At 41.1% G+C, this 10,195-nt stretch overlaps 1 long non-coding RNA gene across 1 annotated transcript; it reads right to left on the bottom strand.

Annotated features, from left to right (window-relative positions):
- Nucleotides 1-794: 794 nt before the first annotated feature.
- Nucleotides 795-3,227, bottom strand: LOC310828147. Its single transcript, XR_014556723.1, has 3 exons — nucleotides 3,107-3,227; nucleotides 1,980-2,081; nucleotides 795-871 (listed from the first exon to the last, which is right to left on the bottom strand). It is a non-coding gene; the product is annotated as an uncharacterized lncRNA (long non-coding RNA).
- Nucleotides 3,228-10,195: the final 6,968 nt, after the last annotated feature.

Below are 10,195 nucleotides of genomic sequence, written 5' to 3'. Positions count from 1 at the left end.
TCTAAAGAGTACTCGTATTTCATGGGCCAGGAATCGGCTTCACCTGCTGAGCAGCAGCCTGAAGGAACAAAAGGCAAAGTGACTCCACCTGCTGCTGATCAGCCTTCTTACTCCTGATGAGAAGCAGCTGACTCCAGCTTTCTTAAGCAGGGTTTTCAGCCTCAGTCAGTTGCTGGAAACAACATTGGTTGTTCCTAACCTTGCTGCTTCTTGACCCCTGGGTCGTATGACTACAGGAACTGGGATACTCCTGGACCTTAGGGCTGGACTGGACCTTGTATATGGACTCTGCCTCCAGGCAAGTACCCCCCTAAGATTTGGTTGGCTGGCTGGCTGGCTGGCTGGCTTCTCCCTCCATTGAACTCTGCTGTGGTTGGCAGCACAGGACTGTGACATCCTAGGACCTTAGGGGCTGAGATACATGATAACTCTAAACAAAAAAAATTCCTTCCAGTAGCACCTTAAAGACCAACTTTAATAATGATAACTCTAGTTAGTCCAATAAATATCTGGGGGAGGCGCATGATGCCATCCTAAAGCAATGTAATTCTATGTACACATCAATTTATTTTGAATTAGTCCTAAATTCCAGTCCAATCTTAACTTTGCTGAATAAACTTAGCAATTACCAACTTCAGAATCTCTACAATATCTCAATGCAAGGAATTCCTCCAGGGCAGTAAATCGTTCAATACCTTCCAGGCTGTCAAAAAGTACAACACTTAAGGAATAGCATTTCAAGTTTTCCTGGCATAATTATTTTGATGCCCCCACCTTTCAAATACCAGTTTTATCCCCAGTGCAAGCTTTCTGAACATCTCTTGAGTGTTCAGACATAAGATGGCATTCAACTTAGCTTCATGGAATTCCTCTGAAACAGAAGAAACAATATTCTTAATTTAGGACACATCATTCAATGAGGCATGTTGCAGACATTCACAAAGGGATGATAGAAGTATCTTTTTAAAAAATGCTTCTTCTCTCAGGATAATACAGCATGGTACGGAACAATGTGAGAACTCACAGCTTCTTTTCACTATTCCCTTGGCCACAATAATGAGTGTGTGTTTGATAGATGTTCAACTCCATGAAACAGAACAGGAAGTGAGATTATGATGATAGCCTTACCTAAAACAAGTGATATTTTTAAACAACCTAGTCTTAAACATGCTAATTCCCAAGGAGTTCAATGGCAAATAACTTCCTGTTCAATGTACTTAGGACTACAACCTAAATACAGGAAGCTATTATATTCTGCCATGCATTAATTTAAGCAGGGTTGGGAAAGGTTTCCCTCCAGTTGTCATTGTGTTTCTACTCCCATTATTCCTAACCTTTTGACCTGGAGGTGATGGGAGCTGGAATTCAACATCTGGAGGATGGCAGGTCCACCATTCCTGAATGTGAGTGGAGCCTCATAAGATAAGAGTAAGACCAATAGAATCATAGAGTTGGATGGGACAGATGCAGTCAACTGTATATCCTGTCTTCACTTAGGTTCCAACACTGAAAATGGCAATGTCATGGGTTTCCCAAAAACCCCACAAAAGTGGTAGACTCAAACTTCAGACTTTCTTTGGAGATGCTGTACTCGTTGAGCCACTGAAGCTGTTAAGAAATCAACAGGCCTTTGCAGGTCCAAATAATAGCATCACCTCATGGTCTCATGACCTGTTTCTCTTAAGACTGGCCACTGCCCTTTCCTATTTCCACAAAGCACTTGAGATATGTAGCTCACAGAATCCATTTCTCTTCATCTGTCTATCCCTGCTCTTCCTGACCTGTTCTCTTCCTGGTTCCTTGGTCTACTAGCTCCACTACATTTCTCTCAACACCTGCTATACCTGTCTGGAACTTCTTTTTGGAACTGACCCCCCAGCTTTCCCCTCTGACATGGTTTTGGTTTGTCCTTCAGTTAGATACCTCAACCCAACCTTCTCACTAGAAAAGGCCCAACCCTTCAGAGAAGTAGATCTTACCTTCTGCTCCAAGGAAGACAGAAGACACACCCAGCATAACACATGATATCTGTGATACTGTAGCAGGGATGATATAGGAACCACTTGACTGTGTCAGTGTACCTGAGACACATGTGCCAGAAACAGACTGTGCCAATTATTGCTCAGTTCAATCAACATTGTTCAAATGCCAGGATATCTTAATGCACATAATGAATATCAACATCCCAGTGTTGACTCTGCTCATAATACAAACTTCGAGTACCAGTTACAGGGAGCAGAGGTGTTGGCAATTGCCACAGCTTTTTGAGAAAGGCCATAACTCAACAGTAGAGCATATACTTTGTGTGTGTGATGTCCCAGGTTGAATCCCTTTGCCTCTTAGGTAGGGCTGGGAAAAGACTCTTGTCTGAAAGACTTGCCAGTCACTGGAGACATTACTGAGCTAGATGGATCAGTGGTTTGGCTTCGTATAAGGCAGTTTTCTTTGTTCAACCTGTTTTGTTGAACTCTTCCCCCAGGAAAGATCCTGTTCTCTTTTCTCCTTTAGAAAACTGTTTAAAATGTTATTAGGCTTTGCAATGAGCTGGTGACTTATATTTTAATGCTGATTTTACACTGACACTTGAGAGGTTTGTGAATTGTCTTGTGACAGAAAGTTGAGTTATAAATAAAAATAAAATCAATAAATTAGACCATAGTGTTATATATTCTCTGGAAATGTAAGCCGTGCATATATTCTGGATGAGTTTTTGTCCATTTATATTTTGGCATATCTCAAAAAGTTCATTTGTAATCACTTTTATCCAAGGCCTTAAAATGAAGGATTTTGAACAGATTACAAAAAAATGAAAGAATATGGGTTTGTCTCATACGTACAGTATTTATGTTGAAGGCAGGCCAGTGATATACCAATGTGATGCCAAATTGATATCTAATCTAAGATGATAAGGTTGTGGCATTTAGTTTTTAAAAGGTCAGGGGTATCCTGGAGATACAGATCTGGAGACAGTTAATGTAAGTCAATGCCTAGTAGAATGAAAACTTTTGAAAAAGAAAACCATCTCTTGGAAGAGGCACCACCTAGTTAAAATAACATTTTTTAATGGCATCATTTTTTAACCTGCCAATGACCATCTGAAATGTACCTGCGGGATGGGGAAGCTGTGGCCCTCCAGATGTTGTTGGACCCCAACTTTCATCAGTCTCAGACAGCATAGCCATGGTTAAGGATGATAGGACTTGTAGGTACACCACCAGATGCCTAGATTCATTCCTGTAATGAAAAACCCAGAGCTTATAGTTTTTCCCCCCTGAACAAAGACAGTAGCTGCTAGTAATCAGTGGGGGTGTTGGCTTGCAGGAGTTCCACATGCATGGCATTTTGTGCAGATATTTGTTCTCTAGCACAGTATCTGACACCTGCTGCAAATTTGGGAGACTGTTTCATTTAAATGCAAAAGTAAATGTCTACATCCACCCACACCCATGATCATGCAAGTATGCTTTGAAAGCAGGTACCAAGTTGCTCTAACACGAAGCCTTGTATTCCAATGCCCACATGGAGATTCTGCACAACAGAACTTCCCCTTTCACTTCAGTAAAAGAATCAGATTTGCCAAAGATTATCCCAAAAAAAGAGAAGTGAATTTAGAAAACCTTACCATCAGAGCAATACTATGTGTTCATCAAAGCTCTAGCACTGTATTATTGAATTGGTGTTTTAAAAGACACTTGGGTTTAACAATGGGAGTTACATGCTTTATAAAGTGACTGTTCATGGCTTAGATCATATTGCTCACCCCAGATCTGACTATTACCCATCTGTCCATGGACTCCCTCTTGCTTCACGTCAAGACAATCCAAATTATGAAAAACAAAGCAACACAAATATCAAGTTTGGAAGGAAGCAGGCATACCAAACAATGTTATGGATAATAGGCTTGCATAAAAGTGATTTATTTGCAGATTTAGATTGGATAAAGGATTGGGATTAGATGACCAGACATCATCATCATTACAGTAATCATCATCCAATTAAATTATAAACATGTCATTTGTTGCTAAACAAGACCAATCCCTAGTCAGCAGATGGATTAACATTAGAATTTTTTTGTTGAGAATCACGAAGCGCATCAGGAACAGACAATTATTAGTGTACTTTCAGAGTTTCCTGTCAGAATATCTAATAGACAAAAAAAGTTGCTATCGTGGGAGAAGAATTATTTCGTAGGAAATTAAATTTCTGAGAAGCACTTCCATATCATTACACTTGTCATCCCTGGCTCATCATCACCTGCAAAGCACCCCATCTTCATTCATTCTTCTGAGCTTTAAGAATTAATAGATGGGTGTGGTGTTGAACATTTGCATTCAGAATCAGTAGTGCCTTCAGGAATTCAGGCAAGAGTCTAGGAGGACCATTTAGCAGAATGGGAGAATTCCATTTCTCCAAATTCAGCAAGGCTGGCTTACCGTATTTTGAAATAAGTGAAGCAATATATACAGTACTATCTAACGATGGGACTCCCATAACACAATTACGTCCAGAAGCTAAAATTACCTTTATGCACAAATCTAAAATTATCTAGCTGTACCACTGTTCAGAGTGCCAGTGCTCCTGATGATGTTTTAAATATTACATGGAAGACTAATGGTAGGTCGTGTGGCTGATGTTAAATTAATCAGGGAGAAATGGAAGGGTAGAAAGATACACAGTGTTGATAATAGGCTCCCCCTCCCCTTAAAGACGTAGTTATCCTAACCACCTAGGTGCCTTGGTAGAAAGGCAGTATATAAATGCAATAGATAAATAGTCTCAACTTGACTCTCAAGACTCTCAAGAATCAATTATGTGCATAGCTATAGCTGTCAACCGTCCCTTATTTGGCGGGAAAGTCCCTTATCCCAGCGCCGTGTCCCACTGTTGTCCCTTATTGATGATGTCCCTTAAATTTCCCAGGTTTCAAAGGAAGCAGCTCCTCTCCTTCCCTCCCTGCCGGCCAGGGAGGAGGGAGGCTCCAACTGTGTTGCTTGGCTGCGTTGCTCACCCAATAAGGAGTCTAAGAACGACTGGGGGGTGGAGCTTGCATGCCTTGTGCCGATCAAATCGGCCGCGTTGCCTGGGGACTCGCCTTTGCTCAGCACTTCCCAGCGGAGAGGTGACGGTGGTTTTCCTTCCTGCATCCCCTTTGCCGGGTTGCTGCGCTGTGGGAACCACCGCTTGAGGCTTCGTTTGGCTGCTGGCTGGGCTTTCTGCCTTTGGCTCGGAGGGGCTCAGAAGTTGAACATACCTGTGCTCGCAAAATCCCTTATTTTGGCTGCTGATCCCTTATTTTCGAGGCTGCTGGTCCCTTATTTTCAAATCTGTAAGTTGACAGCTATGATTATGTGATCCAGACTTCAGGCAATTTTTCGATGTGATCCTATTTCTACAAAGTGGCTTTTACTTATCATTTTGGTGTGCATATGGTTCCCCCTGGTAGGGCCTGGGATTTATGGTGCCCTGGAGATGTAAGCTATCAGGTGCCCCAAAATGGCTGGGTTAAGGGAGGGGCACAATCAGGAAATGTTCTAGCTATGCAAACATAACAGATAAAGAACATGGAAGAGACATCCATGTGAAGTGTGAAGGTTTGTGTTTAGATTAGTCTGTCTAAGACATGACTCACAACCTTCAGAGGACCCAAACCCAGAAAGCCATTGTTTGCACATATTCTCTAGAAATAAGTATGCATACAAAATTGCATGTATGTTCCGGCATAAAATGAATAGACTTTGGAGTCTGCACTTGCACTGTCTCTGTCTAATAACAATGATAGAGATTGTTCAAAAACAAGGGGGAACGATATCTCTACACAACAAATGCATATAGGTTTTACACCACTTTCACTAGCATGGCTTCCCACAAAGAAACCTGGGAATGATAGATTGGTTAATCTCAGCAGGATTCATGAGTTTGGAAGAGAAATGCTGCTGAGAGGGTGGGAGTCAGAGACAGGGAAAGGGTTAAACACATCCCCATCTCCTCTATTGCCCCTCCTGAAACAGCTGTTGGGAGAAAAATAAGGACCTTCAATGTCTGGTTCCATCCATTCTTATATATTATGTACTTAGGTCCTCATTCTCTCCTATAGCTATTGACATCCTTTGCAAGAGACCCATGGGATTCCTGCCTTTCTGCTAATATAATTTTTTTCAATGGAGATTTAGCAATTCCACTCAAAACATGGAAACGTCTGCACAAACAGAGCTGTACACTGTTCTGAGACTGGGGTTTGCAATATGGCACACACACATAATCACATAATCTCGTAGCCAACTTAACAACTGTTTCTAACGATATGGGTAACTGCGGACTGTCTTGCACTGATATAGCTACAGCAGTGCCCTATCTGTGACATATGTTGGGCAAAAATGTCCTGCAATGCTGTTTATCAGTAGAAATCCCATTATAAGAGGTTATGTAAGGTTCCACTAACTTAGATGGCTCCTTGGTGGTGAAAACTGCTCTCAACATGGTATGAAAGCGATTCATTCAGTCTTTCCCCGCACACCCACCCAAGTCCTCTTGTCACAGTCTGCCTCCATAGGATTTATTTATTATATATACACCTATTCTGTAGAAATTTCCAGGTTTAGTTTACAAAAATAGCAACAATACAAAAAGGATCAGGCAACATGTTCATAAAATGCAAAGACTGAAATTGCAGCAAGACCTTAAAAGCCAGATAAACACAATCAGTAGGGGTAAAATTAAATCTAAAAGGCCTGGGATAAAACACAAAAACAAAAGAATTCTTTGTCTTGCACCAAAAGGGGCAATGAAGTAGAGGCCAGGGACACTTCTCTGAGTAGTTCAACTTGCTAATTCCAATTTATGCTGCATATTTCCATGATATTCTCCCCACCAAAACCAAAGCACAGGGACACCATATTGTGTAACAACATCCCAGTGCAAACAAGAATAAAGCAATTGAGAAGTATTCTTATACCCTGGATTGCACAGACTCAATTGACTTAAGCCAGTACATTTTGATGTATTTTTAAAGTTGTCTGTAGAAAAATGGCAGGAACAAATTGAGATAGTACTTCATAATTGAAGCCCTTTCCCTGACAGCCACCCACCCATCTCCCCTGAGGTGACCCGCAGCACCCATAGAAGGCCCTCAGCAGAGGAGCTTAACATACAGGTAGGCCCATGCAGTGATATTATTATTATTATTTCTATTAAATTTGTATACTGCCCTTAACTCATAGATCTCAGGGCAGTTCACAACATAAAATCACGATATGAAAAACACACAATGAGTGTATTCATAATAAATGTGATAATAATAAATAACTGGTACCCCGGTCTTTGTGTTCGTTTTATCTTTGCATCATGAATGCTCACCTGGCACAGGGGGAGGCATGTGTTCCAGGTGATTTCACTTGATATGATCAGTGGGATGTGGGAGCTAACTACAGAGGGAACATTTTAACCAAGCACGACATGTATGATTCAAGAACAGCTGCCACTTGAAACAAGCAACTTCTGATATGAGTAGTGTAGGGATGGACAAATCTTCCATTTTCAGCTTTTCTTTGTTCCTTATTTTTCCATTCTTAAGTTGAGTCCTTCACATTTCCACATCAATTTGTGACTTATTTTTAAAAAAGGAAACAAGTCCTCAACCAGATTCAGCAACAGTTTCCTGACAGTTCCTCCATACATCGTCATTTGCCCAACATACACATTTTGAGGCAATTTCCCCTTATATTTTTCCTTTTGTGTGCTTTTTTTCACTAATACATGCATTTTTATGGTATACATTTGTGAGCACATTATCTGCCACAGAACTGCATTGCAAAATTTGAGAAGTGCAGGTTTCAAAGGATGGCTGTGCTTCAGTTTACATATTTAGAAACTCTGAATTAGGTAGATTCACCTACAAATGTAGAGTGAATTGAATTTCTTTCCCATCCCTACATGTGTTAGCCATGAAACACATAAGCAACCCATTCATATGGGATCATCCATTCCCTTCTGCAAACTGGAAAAAACACAACTTTGATCACTTGGTTCAGAGACCTTATCATTGTACTCAGCTTATTACATTCCACACTTATTTCTTGGCACAGCAATTTGAAGGATTATGCTCTTATTGAATAATTGCAAAAACCATGAAACCAGATGAACTTACTACACCTAACATTAAACCATGCAGTCATCTGGTTAATTCCAATTTGTGTTGCATATTTTCATAAGATTTCCCCATCAAAATAAAGCATATAGACACCATCTTCTGTAACAATATCCCGGTATAAACAGGATTGTAGCAGTTTAGAAATACATTTTTTGGCCTGGTTTGCCTGGATTGTGCAGACTTTATTTAAATCAGCCATGACATTTTGATGTATTTTTTGGAATTGGATATAGAAAATTGGCAGAAATGTAGGCAGTGAGAATGGCAAAATGCTACCAACAAAGGCCTGCCAGGCTCCTTTGGATCTTTGTGACATATAAACAACAGCAGGCTTTAAATGTGAAATGTACTCTACAGACGCTTCACCTATGTGTTGCAGTCTTGGAATTTTAATATTAAGACTGGGGGGGGGGCGGGAATCCACCAGCATTTCTGATTTGCACAAGGCGACAAGAATGTTTGAAAGCACATAGAATGTAGTGCATACCAGCTTGAATAAAGTTTTTGCATACTTGTGGGACTAAACCCCTTAGAGGAATAACATTGTTTGTTGTCGTTTAGTCATGTCCGACTCTTCGTGACCCCATGGACCAGAGCACACCAGGCACTACTGTCTTCCACTGCCTCCCGCAGTTTAGTCAAACTCATGCTGGTAGCTTCGAGAACACTATCCAACCATCTCATCCTCTGTCGTCCCCTTCTCCTTGTGCCCTCAGTCTTTCCCAACATCAGGGTCTTTTCCAGGGAGTCTTCTCTTCTCATGAGGTGGCCAAAGTATTGGAGTCTCAGCTTTAGGATCTGTCCTTCCAGTGAGCACTTGGGGCTGATTTCCCCTTCATGGATCAGTGCCTTGCCGTGGCGAAGGGGCTTGAATAACTCAGAGAAGCTATGAACTATGCCGAGCAGGGCACCCAAGATGAACAGGTCATAGTGGAGAGTTTTGACCAAACGTGATCCACTTGGAGGAGAAACCGGCAAGCCACTCCAGTATCCCTGCCAAGAAAACTCCATGGACAAAGACAACAAGCATATAAAAAAATGCAACATTAGGTAACTTAATTCCGGCAAGGCAAAGAGAAAGCATGACAACATTGGCAGGGTAAGATGGCACCATAAATGTCTGAGCTAGTAATGTGCTACATATGATTACACTTTAAATGCCATTGTGGGACACTTAGCAAAGACACACACACACTGATGCTTCATAAACCTTACACTGTGCATCACAGGAACATGCCATAAATTGGTTGGAGAATGAAAATTAGGGAAGATTTGTTTATTTATATTAAAAAATATGTATGTCACATTTCAGTTTACAACCATAAACATACTTTTTTAATGCAACAAACACTGAGAACAGGTTTTCTAACACACACATACCCACCCAATAAAAATGCAATTGGTCCAGTTGTTGGATGTGTGTAGTGGCTGTTTCTCATTGATGTGATCAGCCTGAAACTGGATGTTTGGGAGAGGATAATGGTCATAGGAAAATCGCTTGCACTAGTTCAGACTATTTCTCCATTGAAACCAGAATTTTCTGCATTGATTGGCAGAGGCTCTCTGTGGGGTTGGGTCTCTGTAAGAGAGGGCTGCTGTAAGAGAGGGGGCAGGGAATCTGATTAGACCCATGGCACTAAGAAAACGGGTAACCCATTCCCCTGTGCCATTTTCCCAGTGAAAGTTGCAGAATCACACAGCAAGCAGCAGTTTGAATGAGGGGGATGAGGAAAGAGATTGTTATGGGTGAAATAGCATGGAGGAAACAGCTAAACCCTGCTTACCCCCAGCACCACAAAAGGAAGAGGTATATGAAAAGCATTCTCCTATTTTGGGGGACCAAAGTACACTTGACCCTCAATTGTTCCTAGTTTCCCCTCCAATGTTTCCAATAATTACAGGATTTCAGACTTATAACAAAAAAAACAAATAAAACCTGGAGGGACCATACCTATAATAATCCCTTGCCATACATGTCGAATAATTTTCAACAAGAAATAGCTATTCTTTGGAGTCAAGCTTGCGCATTCAGGTTTTCTTCTCTACAAA

This window comes from Podarcis gaigeae, assembly GCF_964106915.1.
Source record: "Podarcis gaigeae genome assembly, chromosome: 12".
NCBI lineage: Eukaryota > Metazoa > Chordata > Lepidosauria > Squamata > Lacertidae > Podarcis > Podarcis gaigeae.
This window is presented reverse-complemented; position numbering and strand designations above follow the sequence as displayed.